Source organism: Patagioenas fasciata, chromosome 13 (genome assembly GCF_037038585.1).
Source record: "Patagioenas fasciata isolate bPatFas1 chromosome 13, bPatFas1.hap1, whole genome shotgun sequence".
Lineage (NCBI taxonomy): Eukaryota > Metazoa > Chordata > Aves > Columbiformes > Columbidae > Patagioenas > Patagioenas fasciata.
The window spans coordinates 23,847,779-23,862,530 of NC_092532.1; the positions used below are offsets into that span (position 1 = coordinate 23,847,779).

The window sequence follows — 14,752 nt, forward strand, 5'->3', positions numbered from 1 at the left end:
CGTCCCACAGGGTGCTGGGTGCCGCTGGCTCTCCCCACAGCAGTGCCACGCACCACCTCCAGAGCTCTTCTACACCTGCAGCACAGCCCAAACCTGAAACAAAAACCAGCACCAACCATCCCGCTCACTCCAGTGGGCTCTGGATCACAAGCCCATCCAGGCTGCACCTCCTGACCACAGGACCAGTGTGGGATATTGGCGATCTGATCACACCCGTTCCCATTTCATCCTGCAGCTCCAGGTGCTGAATCCACACAAACCACCACGCACCACCGTGAGCATGTGGTGGAAACACCACGACCCAGTACCGTAAGTCATTCTGTTCACACAAATAGGATCCTAAATACCAACTGATTGTTAGAAGGGCACTTACCAGGGTTTATTAAGTACATACAGCATAAATCCATTTGGCATGTAATTAATTCAAAATTACACGAGCACTAAATGTGCAATTAACTCTGCGAGGAATGTTTAGGCCTTTAGCTGGCATTTACAAAGGAAGCTACAAGTTTATTAGCTGGCAATTTATTGCTAAAATACTGGCAATTCATGAGTATGTTGATTGAAATCTAACTTACTATCACTATATTGTTATAGTGCAATTAAGGGTCTAAACAACCCTTTCAAGTAAATTAAGAAATAACGGAAGTTGTATGCATTAATAAGAATGCTGTCTACCACACAACTAACAGGTCTTTATGAAAGCCCAACAAGTGTGCTTCTCCCCGCTCTGGAGAGCCCTTTCGAATGCACTCAAATACTTAACAGCACCTTTCTAACCTCCAAGGAGATGTTAGGGGTCCCACCACTATTGCCAGGCTAATACTGCGTAGGTCATTGTACAGCAGGCTGTGCTCCAAAAGCCACATTTTAGGGACTCTGCTGGTTAAAACCACAACATGAGAAAAGCTCAGCGCAGATGCTAAAACAGAATGGAGCAAGCCAGAGAAAGGGTGTTAGTGCTCCCTTTGCCGGGGAAGCTCTCTCGGGCCCACGGCTGGCAAACTCTGTTTCCAGCACGGAGGAGCAGGCTCACGCCTGTGCTGCTCTGTGCGCTGTGGCCCCAGCAGCGCGGCGCCCGGACACCCCACGTGCACCAGCACTTCACCAGGTGAGCGCCCCCAGAGCCCCGGAGCCTGCGCATCAGACGGGGCTTCGGGGCTTCATCTCTTGCTTTGCTGAAGAATCATCATCATCAACACAACTCCAGCTCAAGATGGAAACACTGGTTTTAAAGTTGTCAAATCTGGCAAAAGTTTGGACACAGGGCAAAGCTTCATGGCCTGGAGCTCTTTATATAAGAAACTAAATACTGAATCTGAGAAACCACCAGAACACTGAAAATACGTACTTAATACAAACTCCAACACTAACCCCAAAGTCCAAGTCGATTAATCAAGTGTATATACCCTCCTGGCAGGACATGCAGTTTATGATCACTCTTATCTCTTCACTGTGGACACCTCGGTGTCCTTTTGGGTGTTCGGTTCACACATGGATTAATCTTTCTCAGTTTTTTTCAGTAACAAATTCGCAGTTCCCAGGCTAACATGACAACCAGATAATGAGAGTTACGAGACAGAAGCTGTGCTGGTATCATAGAAATAACGAGGTTATATGCTACATAGTCAGCTCGAGCCACAGAGTCCTTTCCCTGCCCGGGACCCTGAAGAGGAGACGCGGAGCAGACCAGTGGGAAACAAACTGTGCAACCATCCCAGCAACTCCCAGTTCCCGTTGAAACACCATCCTCCCTGTGTACATCGGATTTTCAGTGTAAAATGACATTCAAGCACATTAGATTTTAGGAGGGAGGTTTACTCTCAGGTACCACTGGTATCTTACCCAGGGTCCATATCATGCTTTGAGTCGCTGTACACCAGGACAAATAGTCCCTGCTGAGCTTTTCTTTCACATATTAATGCCGCTAATTTACATGCACACTCCATTCAATCCCGGCCAGGCCCTATTTTCTCAACCTCCACCTGTTCCTAAGCCACAGAGCATTTGTCTCCAGTCTGGATTGATTGGACGGTGGGGTAAAGTTGATGGGGTTGCTCCATGGAGATTCCTAACCATGGCAGGCGCTAAAGAGGGGTTTACGTGCACAGATATATTCACCAACAACAGCGAGAGAGCAGGATTTACTGGGGCCTGCCGCTGAGTCCTGAGTTATGACGAGGACTCTGTCAGTTGAGCTATTTCCAATGTTCTTTTGTTTGGGGTTGATTGGAAGTGCAGTCTGAACCGCGCAGCTCCACTGGCAGCCTGATGAATAAGGGCACAGAGCTTTGTTCATCGTCCTCCTCTCTTCTCCTTTTCACTCCCTCTCCTTACAAACGCATTTCCAAAACCGCTCCATTCATCCTACAGCCAGACCAGCAAAGGAAACGGGAGTTTACCGCGAGGCCTTTCGTTTTCAGGCGGCTGTTTGGGGAAAGTGAGAGAAAAAATCCTTTGGAAAAACCTCATCTGAAAAAACCAACAGCGCGCTCAGAAAAACAATACAAACATCAGGCACGAATATACCAACAGGCCACTAAATAAAAGTAATCCCCAGAGCTCACACAGAGCTTTCTGACTCCAAAAAGCAAACATTAACCAATTAGTTAAAGCTAAAACACGAGCGTTAAGGTCAGCACTAAGCCTGAACCAAGTCCGCAGACTCAAGCCATCGTGCCTTGGATCTCCGCTGGCAAAGCCGCCAGCAGAGCCCGGCCAGCTCGTTAACGCAAACGACGCTCCGAACTCTCAGACCCACTCCCCGTGCCGTGCACCACCAGAGCTCGGCCGCTCACACCTCTTGTGCAGACACACTCGGCCATCCACGATCCTTTTCCACTGCCTCTTGGTTTCGTACTAGCTTTTAGGGTGAGTAACACTTCTAGAACTTGATCGCGCACACACCACATTCTTCAGTAAATACTGGTGCTTTTAGAGCATCTACCACGCCATCCCTGTCCTCCCCAGCAGCTCTTTGCAGCAAGCAATTTCTTTTATGCTCCAAGCTTAGTAGAGCCAGGAAAAGAAACAAACCTGGACTTGGGAGTTTGGCGGCTGTAAAACCAACACGCTCCTATCCCTTTAAATCTGCTTCCTCACAACCACAAACATGTATGTTTTTCATAAAGCTCTGGAAATTGTACTGGACCCAAGGGAAGGTAGCGAGTGGAAACCCTGATTTCTTGAGATTAGAAGTCTACTAGTCCTGAGGTACAATGTGCTGTTTGTAACAATTATAATAATACACCTGTACTACCATTGTCAGTGTGGAGTAGCCACATGGGGTCTCATTAGTATTGTATTAGGACTGCATGGGGAAACGGATAATGGCCCATAATGAAAAATGCCAAATTTTCTATATAATAAAAATGAACTTGATTAATGAAAATCACTTTCAGGGAAAGAGTTACAGCGTTATTAGAAATAAAAAATGATGTATTAATCCGACACTCTTACAGATGGTCCCAACCTCCTGACAACTGCTATTCATTTGAGATGCTATTAGCATGCATAATTATGCTAATTAAGTTGTAATTAAGCACCAATTCTTCAGAGGGCTTTTTTTGTCTATCATTTAATACAACTCAGCTTCAAAGAGTGCTTAAAGCTTTACACAGCGTTCCATGCAAAAGGGGTTCCCAAGTTTCCCAGCAAAGATTCGGCAGCTGAGCGGTGGAACAGGGCCTGTAATCTGTGTTTTGGTTAAAGGGAACCAGCAAATTGAAGTGGGGTCTGCCAATTGTTGATAAAATAATTAACACTTTCTGCTAAAATAGCACAGTTCATACTGGGACAATTACGGAAAGGAGAAAAGTGGTATAATTACCAGTGGAGCCAACACCAGTGGCCTATTATGGCTGCTACCCCCTAATTTGAAAAAAATCGTTCATTGAAAAGTAGATTCCCGTAAATAATAATAACGGTCCTGATTCCGATGCTCTGATATTGTGTACAGTGCCCCATTCCAAGACTACTCCTGCAGGCCTAGTTTACATAGCAGGGCAAATTGCATCGGCTCAATTTAAATTGATCTGAAAATCAATTTAATTAAACCAGGACCAATCTCAGTGTGAACACTCCTGCTTCATTTTAACTTACACCTGTTTCCAATGGATCACGGGTTGGATCCAGTAACAGGGCTGAGATAAAGCCACTATTTCAGGCTTTCCACTGTTTTAGTGCAACCTTTCTGTTTAAACGAGGTTAAATCAGATGCAAAGATAACAATCCTCTTTGACAGCTCATTTCTAGCATTTTTATTCAAACACTGATTAAAATGAGGGAAATCTCCTACGAGCAAGCAGAAACCCAAGCAATTGCTGGCAATTCCTCCCCTGGTTTTGGAGCGGGAGGCGCTGGGAAAGCCACGTCCTGACAGCTCCCGGTCTCCCTCTCCCTAGCACCGCAGGTCTGTGTTCACGTTGGGTAAAGCCACTGCCACGTGAGCCAAAGGGAGATTTGTATTTAACCAATTCAGCTGATTTCTTGTCCTGTGAGCGGAGCTGAAATGGCAAACATCTTAAAATAATTTAAAAAAAAGCCTCACGATAAAACATTAAACGCTGCACTGTACGTGCACGTTGACACTGAGCATCCCGGCTTGGCCGACTTCCTGGGACCCAAGCGTTTGGCTCTAATCCTCATTTCAACAGCCCGCAGGACCAAACTTCCCTTCCTCTTTGCTCCAGACCCCGTCCCAAACATCGAATGCATTGCCAATAAAATCTAAAGCAATGTGGTATTATTTGCCTCACATGGAATACTAGGCAATGCATATAAAAGCATATAAATATTTTTAAAAAGTAAATGGGGACCATGCACTGTAAAATCAAAGGTCTCTGTACTAATCTTCAGACAAACAGAACTGGTTGCTGTTAAGAAAACGGCCCAGAGGGGATTATCTCAAATACTGTTGTGCTGCTGACAACTTGGCTGTCTCTTTTTGATTATTTGATTATATAGCTATTTAGTGCTACACTCCATCATCTGCTGTAACTTCAGCTCGGTCCTTAACTCTCAGTTAATTCAAGTTCTCAAACACTGGCAGGGTCACTTGGCTCAGATTTCAATGAAAGACGTCAAAAGTAGAAAAGGCCACATCTTCTGCCTGCGCTGTTTCTAACATTTGGATCTTGGGGAATGAAAAAGCAAAGTGGAGGCAGAGGGTCTGACTTTGTCTGGGGACACGCAATGACATCTCAAAAGCGGCTGGACCGCTCCGAACGCAGCCGACGCTCCACCGAGCCACAGGTCGACTACAACCCCCTCGAACGAGGTCTGAAGCCGGATTATCAGACTCCTGCATGAACAACTTCACAGGTAAAACATGCAGGATTGCCATATGCATTTTTCCATTCCCATACATGCAATCTTTGTAGGGTCATCCATGGTCTGAGCCCAGTTGCAAGTTGCTGACAAATACAGGTTTATGTGTCAATGTCTAACATCAGACCCTATGTCCCTACTTTTGTTCAAAATGAATATAGGCACTTAAAACAACTACGGGAAAAGCCACTGAACCAGCAGAATGCAGGCATGTTGGGCAGTTTAGCCCTAATTATTCAATATTTCAACAAAAAACACCCCAAACGCCTGCTTTAAAACCAACACTGATTCATGATATGCTAAATACAGATTGGCACGGTGAAGTAACCATCTCAAGTCCACAACCCATATTCAGTATGTTCCAAGTGTATCTCATTGCAAGGCGTGATTGGAATTCACAGTGTGATTACAAAAGGCATTCTCTGATAGGAATCCAGCACCGGTACCCTTCAAAGTCTTTTTCCTCAGTATTTGTCCCAAAATGCTTTGTTCATCTGGTCATCCATACAATAATTTTCCTGGATTTGCACCGCTGGCACTGACTTCCTATAGCTCACTCGTATAGCAGTGTGATCTATATTGAGGAGAAAGCTACCCACACTACAAGAAGCTAGTTCAAAGACGACAAATGCAGGGTCTTCTTTCAATACAGATTGTATTAGAGGAATCATGTGTTCTCTGAATGTCAACCAACCATTGAGTATTGGCAAAAAGCAATTTCTTTAATAGCAAGGTTAATTGAAATACCATTGAAAGCTGATTTCCATTGTACAATCGAAATTAGTGGCTTTATCTGAAAAATCCAATTGGCATTGAAAAAGGCTGCTAGCTGATCATAAAGTGATGAGAAGAATGGTGGCTGAATGAGTAAAATCGTGGACAGGGAGAGAGAACCTGCAGGTTACGCTCTGGGCCCATCAGGGCACAACTCTGCTTCTCAAAGGCCCTTCTCAATCCATCAAAGATTGAGACATTTGGGTGAACTGTTCAACATGAATTTCTGCAAGAGAATGGTAATTATTGAGTCAATATAATAAAGATGTTAGAGAACCATAGGAGATTCTAGATTCCCAAGCACCGGGAAAGCAAATTTCCAAAATTCAGCAATCTCAGTGAAGAAAATACAGCAGCCCCACAGGCACACGTACGAGACACCAGCAAGGGAAATCAGACAAGGAAAGTACAGTATTTGTTTGAGTGCTGTCTATATGCTTCAAACAGTATCTGTACTCCTTTTGCACTACAATTAGGGTTTCCAAAAGCAAGGTCTAAAAAGGCTGGTACAAATTTGGAGTCTGCAATAAGAACTGAAACTAATAGGTGTTCTTCTTCTGGGATTTGTTTACATATATGACAACAGAATCTCTAAGAGGCACCTGATCCAAGCCCCAAAGTCAATGGCAGTCTTCCCGTTGCCCTTACTGGGGTTTAGATCACACCTACAGTGTCCGTTTGTCCTGGTTTAGGCAGCAAAGCCTCACAATCCGCTGTGCAATGCTGACCCCCAGGCCCAAACAACGATTCAGGAGGATACAAAAAGTTCAGGTCCAAGTTTAACTTGCATCGCAAAAAGAAGCAAAAATGGGATTCCATGTAACCTGTTTACCCATCCTGCATGAAAGAATCTTCTCTTCTCTTGACTGCTCTTGATAAGAAACCAAAACACAAGTCGCTTTCTTTGAAGAACAAACAGAACAATGCAGAGGCTGCTTCCCCCCGCCCCACCAGGACAAGAATAACTGTGAGAAGTGGTCTTTTGTTTTGTAGCAAACTCAAAAAGCATCACAGCCCGTACTGCACCGACTGTGACATTTCAAACCAGGGCTCAGTAACGAAGGAGAAACAAACAATGGGAGCTGAGAGGGAAAGCTGGTAAATATTCCTTCCACTGAAATTGTGTCCCCATGTAGGAGAAATCTAGAGTGATTAAAAGTGATAATATTTATAAAAGAATGGGATGCTTTTTAGTGCCTCATTTTGGGGCTGCCTGACTCCTGCAGAAAACACACAGGATTGCTTTGCAAGAGTAGATGCCGGTGTCCCTGTTCTCAGGATCTCAGTGACGTTTCACTCTCTCTCACGGGAGACAATTTTTTTAGTAATGTACTAAGTTTATGATAAACACAGACCAGGTGACATCGGTATTCACTTTGAGCAAAACAACTACCACTGCTCAGTAAGTTAACACTCATCCACTGCAACGTTTGTTCACGGTGAAGCCAGAATGAGTTTTACTCAGCAGAGCAATATGCCCTGAATACAAACAAAGCCCTCACATTTTTGATTAATGTTATTTCATGCTCCCAGGACACTGGGACAGTACCACATAAGAAACCGGGAAAGTCCCACTAAAACTAGAACATATGGCCACCGTAAAGAATAGAAATGCACACACGGGGCGGGGGGAGCTTCGGAAGAATTGCACACAAATGCTTTTGCGCACACCTTTCTAGGACAGGTTCCCTGGGGACACCTCCTACAGGAGCCACCAGCTCTTGAATTTCCAAAGCAACGGTGTTTCTACGACCTCTTCTGACAGACTGGTTTACAAGCACACACTCCTTCCACCGCTGTTGCTTTCATCAGTGCCTTATTACTGCAGTGGTCACAAAGCACCTGAATGAGTCTCAGCCCAGACCCCGAACAGGTGCTGTGTTCGGACACCGGCAGGACTGGGCACCGTCCGCCTTCTGGGCCGTCAAATGGAGCCCTTGGGCGGGTGCATCCGTTCCCTCCCTGCTCCACGGGTTCGGCAGCCGTGCCTGCCAATGGACGAGACTCCCCTTGCAGCATTCCCAAAGCTCACTCGCCAGCGCGGGCTCCGAGAACCAGCGCGGGCTCCGAGAACCAGCGCTACTGACTGCGCGCTGCTCAGCCGCCCTCCCGCCTGGTGCTGCGCTCGTTAATCACCATCTACAGCTCAGCCTGTTCACCCATACCACAGGATCACTGAGAACCACAGCAAATCATTGCAATGTTTTTAATCAACTTTCAGTGGTCTATCCTATATACTGATAAATTCTTTTCACCAAATAAAACAGTATCTTGGTGGTATCCTGCCTCCCTTTTAAAGGATCCATGTAAGGAATATCCTTTATTTGCTAATTCATTTCTGTTGGTAACGCACGTTACAATCCTCAGATAAGGGGTTCCACGTACATTTAAAGTAAGTATTTGCTTTCCTTTTTAAAAATATATATGTAGCCATACAAAGGTATAGCAGCTCTACTAAGCTCCCAAAGCAAGCAGAAATTTGATTCTTATTTTTCTTCCATGGTATTTGCATATAAAATAGGAAAAAGAAACCACATGAAATGCTGCTAAAGGATCCTGACAAAGCAAAGGAGTCAGCTGAGCGATGCACACAGAAGTGCCCAGGCACACCTGGCAGGGGAGCGGGGCTGAGGGAACGGCCACCTTCACGAGTGGGGATCCCCACTGCAAACAAACCCACACCAGCGCCGCCCCACGCGCTCTGCCCCTCTGCTCTTAGTCACTTCTTCAAGGAAAATCCCGAAGCCAGAATAAAGTTTGCACAGGGTTTTAGTTACAGTTAATGTATAAGCCAACAATGTTTACTCAATATTATATAGGCTTTGCAACACACCATGGCAGTAAATTAGCTTGATATATTAGCTCTGTGCTGAGAAAACGAGACTGTCTCCAAGATCTGTAAAGCACTGCAAGTATTTCCCCTGTGGTACAAAGATGAGTTCAGGTCACAGCAATAAAATCGAGGCCAACGTGCTGAGTTGCACACAGCAGAAAAACAGGCTCCAGGATCCTTGCTGCCCTTGCACATGCGGAGCACACAACCACAACCATAGCTCCCTTTCATTCTTCTCTTCACCCCCCTTCCAACCCAAGGCAGTTCTCTATGGAGTTCCTATTCTTTCTCCTCCTTCTGATTGCCACTAATTTTCTTCTGAATTAAGGAAAAAAATATATATATATTTTTTAAAAAAATCAGTCTGTGATGGGAAAGGAGGATTAAGGACAGTAAGATCATTTCATGCATCTCTTATTTTTTTGCCTGTGTCTTTCCACCTTGATTTGCCTAGAACCGATGTATTTTGCCCCTCACCAATGCCTCCAGTGCCATCCTTGCTTGAAGGGAACGGGCAGAAGGAAGCTGAGGAGCCGGGGTCTGCAGAGGTTTTGCTGTCAACGCGCACGTCGGCCACCTGTCCCGCGCTGCAGCCGCGGGGCGCCCCGGGAGGAACCCACCCGCTCGCTGCCGCCGCCGCCCCGCTGCACGCCCCTTCGCAAGCTGGGAAGGCAACACTGCTGGGGCGTGCGAGAACACTAAGCAGCTTAAAACAGAAGTATTCGTAAAGCGTTTTGAATTGCTGAGTGGAAGGTATTCTGTAACACCCACATACTCTCAAAGCTGCAATTTCAAGTACGTGTGCACTGCTGACAAAGACCCCCGTGTTCCCTTCTCCTTCCACGCTCCTGGTTTGCCATTGAGGTGCAAAGTGATGAGTGAAGGAACAGCTAGCTGCCCATTTTAAACCCAAGACCTTGGACTGAACAGTCCCTTATCTCTACAGTTTAACCAGGAGAAGGAAAACATCACAACCAAATCGAACAGCGGTCATGTGGGGCTCACTATTGTACAATGATAACGGGGCAAACAACAAAGATAGCTGGGACTACGAGAACTACAGCTTCCAAGAGCTAAACTGCGTATTTCGCCAAAATGACCTATTTTCTATTGGTGGACTATCACGCTATGATAACAAAGTACAAAATTAAACTTTTTGACTGCTGGCTTGATAATTTTTAATTACTTCTCTAAATCAGAGGACATAAATCCACACTAGAACATGGGGCAGGTGAATTCCACGTTTGGCAGTTGAGAGTGTTTTCTTACATGCTGAAGTACTGTATACACTGTCTCACCAGCCTGGTGTCCCGAGGGGAAAACTGTGCACGTACAGGTATTTAAGACTACCATTCAAACACACAACCTTTATAACGACTCCGCTATCTTTAGCAAAAGCATGCACTGCTTTGATCATATCCTACTGAAAGCTCTCGTTAGCAGGGTTGTAATAGCTGCCATTCAATTACAGAACTCCGAACCTGTATCCGCTGAACGAACAAATGCTGCTGGATTCCTCCACATCCATGTCACACAAACTGAGAAAATACAAGCACACTATTACCCAGATACAGAAGCTTCACTGCAGCTTGGTTACAGATTTAAACAGGTGTCGAACAGTGATCAAAATAATCCAGCTTTTTGCTCGTACTTTAAATCACAATGTTAACAGGACTCTCTACATTTGATTTAAACTGCCCCACTCTCCGCCTTCTGCTCTGTACGCTTCATTCATTTATTGAAAAATACCTTACTGCGATTTGTTGGGAAGTAGATGTTGCAGTGTAAATATCAAGGCTGATTAAGTGGGGACAGTTTTTAAGTGGTAAAAACAAACTGTCTTTCTGTAGTAAGAAAACTAAAGTGTGGAGCTGAAAACACAAACAACGGAACACAAAACATTTGTGTTTGGTTTATCATTTTCTAAGGAAAAAAAACTCTGAAAAATGTCCCCACTGCTGGAAAAAACCATCACTATCGATAACTCCATCCTCGGTGTAACAGTAGGGCATTGCGGCCAGCTAGCACAAGTTAGCTAGACTGTCCTCTACTACAGCCAGGATTAACTGTCTTCCCATTATCCACACCTGGTGCAGTCACGATGGGAATTCCAGGTGTTCCGTGAGGGTTTGGGCACGGCAGAGCACGGCAGCACCGGTGCCAGACCGGGACGGCAGCACCGGTGCCAGAGCAGCCCTGCTTCCTGGGCACAGCTCTGGCCCGGACTGAGGCCCCTGGGACACTCCTCCCCTTCACATGGATCATTTGAAAACGAGTTGAGATGGCTGTGACTCAGGCCTACGTATTAAATACATGTGGATCTTGTTAATGACAGCAAATAGGTCTTAGAGGCTAAAGCTAAAACCATGTGTCATCAGGTCTTACCAGCACACAAAACAGTTTCAGCTTGCAGTATTTTCTGGGACAGCGCTCCTTTCATGGTCTGACTCTGAGCAGTGCTCCCTTTCTGGTACTATTTGTACACCTGTCCCAGGAATAATTTATTGCCTAGTCATTATTTTAAACCATCAGCACTGCTCAGTGAGAGGGTTAAAACCCATTAGCACAATATAAATAGTACCGGTGGTAACAGTGTCCTATCTATTTTCATCAGTAGAGAAGATACCAGATCTAGTGTTTAAGGCAAATTGGGGTTATTGAGGAAAAATAAGTTCCTGCCCTAAAACAGGACTTAAATGCTTAAGTAAATAAATTGAGAGCTCAAAGAGGAGCCAGAGGGGAGATCAGAATGTCAGCTGAACATCCCAGAAACGGTCACCTGAAACTGCACCAGAGGGGGTGTTTTCCTGGCCAGGCCAACCGTGCCAGCACCGAGCCGGGGGCGCCCAGTGCGCTCCTTACAGCTCACACCTGAACCACCGCTGATCTTAACCAAGCCTGCCTCACGAACCACAGGGTCCAGCAGAGCTAAGCTTACCTTTCCCATCCGAACTTGCAGCGGAAATTTCACCAAATACCAGTACAAAGCAAAAAATGCTTAAAAAAAAAAAAAAAGAGCAGTTGTGAACTGTAGTGAACTGTAATCCCTCCAAATAGATCTGCAAGTTAGAAAAACTACTTGGGGGGGGGGACACCAAACCAAACCAAAGCAGTTACCTTTTCCTTGCAGTTGTGGGACGTTTGGTGATTGAGTTCAGATGATCACAGTGTGTTACAAGGTCCACAGAACCTGTTTCTGCACAAAAAATTGATATGCTTTTCAGTTTGCTCAAAAGTATATGCAAGGGATAGTTTGGTACAGAACTGCTCATGGCATGGCCGATGGGCAAGGCTGCTCAGACCTTGCAGTTGCCATTCACTTTGGGATTGAATACAGATGGAACGGGAATAGTAAATTCCCACTTGTATTTTCACGTGGATCATTTTTGTATGAAAATAAGCTGTAGCCTAACTCTTGCCTTAAAGGGCACCACACATGCCCACACCAGTGTGATACATTCTGCGTTCACACATTAAATCACCACACTGACTTCATGTAGGCAAACCCACAGAATGACCTCCTTAGTGATATCTATAGACAGGTCAAATTCTGCACTTCTTGCAACTAATGGGTAAATTGCTACAGACATCAATGACCATCCAACAGCCCTTGTTTTGCTAATTAGAGGATTCATCTCTACAGGATCAAAACCACCCGCCCTCCTCCCATTGAAATCGATGGGATTGGAAAACTTTCAACAAGCTCTGTGCATTCTGGCCCCCCCCAAAGTACCACTCTCCTCAACGCCTTTTCTGGACGTACAGCAACCCTACACACACCTACTGGACTCATTAGAGCTCTCTTAATGAGTACTTTGGAACAACTGGATCTTCACTCTTTAAAGGCTGGGGTACAGGAACAATACATCTGTTGTTTGTTCTTCTTTACGCTGTACAATCCCCAAGGAAAGCCCTGATTTCCCCATATACCGGTGGCCGTTAGCAGCTCCCAGGTCAGCCCCCCAGCCCTGTGCTCACATCCGCTCGCCGCAGTTTCGGTGAACACCACCGGCAGCCCTGACCCGGCACAGGGACCCCGATCGCCTCTCAGATCTCCCATGCAGCCAGCATGGCAAGCAACGCAGACTTTAACGCCCGGCCCATCGCAGGCCTGGACGACGCGAGGTGGTGATGATGCGATGTTCACATTTATATTGCGCCAGCATCCAGAGACCTCCGAGGCCTCTCTCCAGCTCTGAATCTAACCTGAACTATTTTAAGGACATATTATTGCAAACAGGTTTTCCATTTGCTTAACAGCCTCTTATGTTCTATAGCTACTCTGAAGTGTTCATAAGAGCTGAGAATTACAGAATATTGATATTATTATGCAATCTTATAATCATTCTCTGGTTCTAAACTGTTATTCATATAAGGAAAATGTATTAATAATAATAATAATTTATCAAATAACTGTAGATTCCATGCTTACAACTCATTTTACATATAGCGTTGAGGGCAAGCTTCAGTTATCATCCTTAACTGGTTTTTATCTGCTTTATGTACTTTTTTAAACATGTACTTTAAGTCACGCTACCAAAGAGTCTATTTGAACATATTTGAGAAGGCAGATGCCACAAGGACAAAGGCCACCGGAAAAAACAAGGACATGAAGTTTAACATCCTTTTGAAGGGACCTACTTAATTAAAGACGGCCTTTGTTACATGAGGTTGCATAAAATATCATTTCAATAGAGTACTTGGGGAACTTTCTCTGACTGTGACAGTGCTGCCAAAATCTAATTAGAGATTCATCCCGTCATATATATCAATGTTATTGTCTGTCAGGCAGCCACAATGTATCATGCTTAAGTGGATTTTTAACTGTCTAAATCAGTCTGTCTAAACAACATAAAATAGGAAACAAATCAAAAGACCAGTTGAAATCATGAAAGTGACACATATTTATTATAAAGTACCACTCGTATCAATCGGTACAATGGTGGGAGATGGGGCCGGGTGTGCCAGAGCAGTGATTTTCCGCGCAGGACGATGCCGTTAGTGCTAACGCGAGAGGCCACGCTCTCCAGCCTTCGGAACTAACAGCACTCACTGGGCTTGGCTGAGTTTTGTCAACGTCCCTGCGTGGTTTTAAGAGGTAGCATTTGTCACAGGACCCTTCAATGTGCTATAAAACAACGATCTTAGAAATCACCGCATACGCACTACAGCGCCAGACTTCAGCCCAGCCACAGGGGAAGCCACAAATACCATGGACTCAGACGTAAAGACCATCTGCAGGAGAAAAATCACCATCAAACTACCACCTAAACTCTGGCTGCCAGTCCCTGACACGGTGTTTCACTGCAAGGAAGGATTTTGGTTCCCAAAACTGAAAACCAAGTGGTTATCAGGGCTGGAAAGCCTGTATTCTAAAGAACCACATTCATTCTTATGCAATGACATGTCATGAATTTTGCATGAGGCACAGCACTCGGTGTCAGATATTATATCAGCTCCTGCTAGGGGGACAATGATACATATGTTTGTACAAAACACATAATATGTTTTATTTAAAGCGTGCCATAAATATTTTTGCCCTGAAGCGAGGTTCAAAATTAGCTCCATAAGGTGTCAAAACAAAATGTATGTTGAGAAAGTAGAAAGAGGTGCATCTATTCCTAAATGTCTAACTTCATCTGAAAAAAACTGCTGGATATTCCCCGATAAAGCCGCCACTCGATTCCGAGGTGGCTGATACCAGCAGTAAAACACACACGGCCGCGTTTTCTGTCATGGCTCGCGATTCACGCATCAAACCTTTTCTCTCTCAAGAGCCTGAAGACAGCGCTGAGAAAAGCGCAAATCACGGATGTG

At 45.0% G+C, this 14,752-nt stretch overlaps 1 long non-coding RNA gene across 2 annotated transcripts; it reads left to right on the top strand.

Annotated features, from left to right (window-relative positions):
* Nucleotides 1-2,663: 2,663 nt before the first annotated feature.
* LOC139829061 (uncharacterized) lies at nt 2,664-10,879 on the top strand. Of its 2 annotated transcripts, none has more exons than XR_011741281.1 (3): nt 2,664-2,871; nt 5,051-5,322; nt 9,390-10,879. It is a non-coding gene; the product is annotated as an uncharacterized lncRNA (long non-coding RNA). The 2 variants fall into 2 exon arrangements; XR_011741282.1 differs by lacking the exon at nt 9,390-10,879 and adding an exon at nt 7,782-8,443.
* Nucleotides 10,880-14,752: the final 3,873 nt, after the last annotated feature.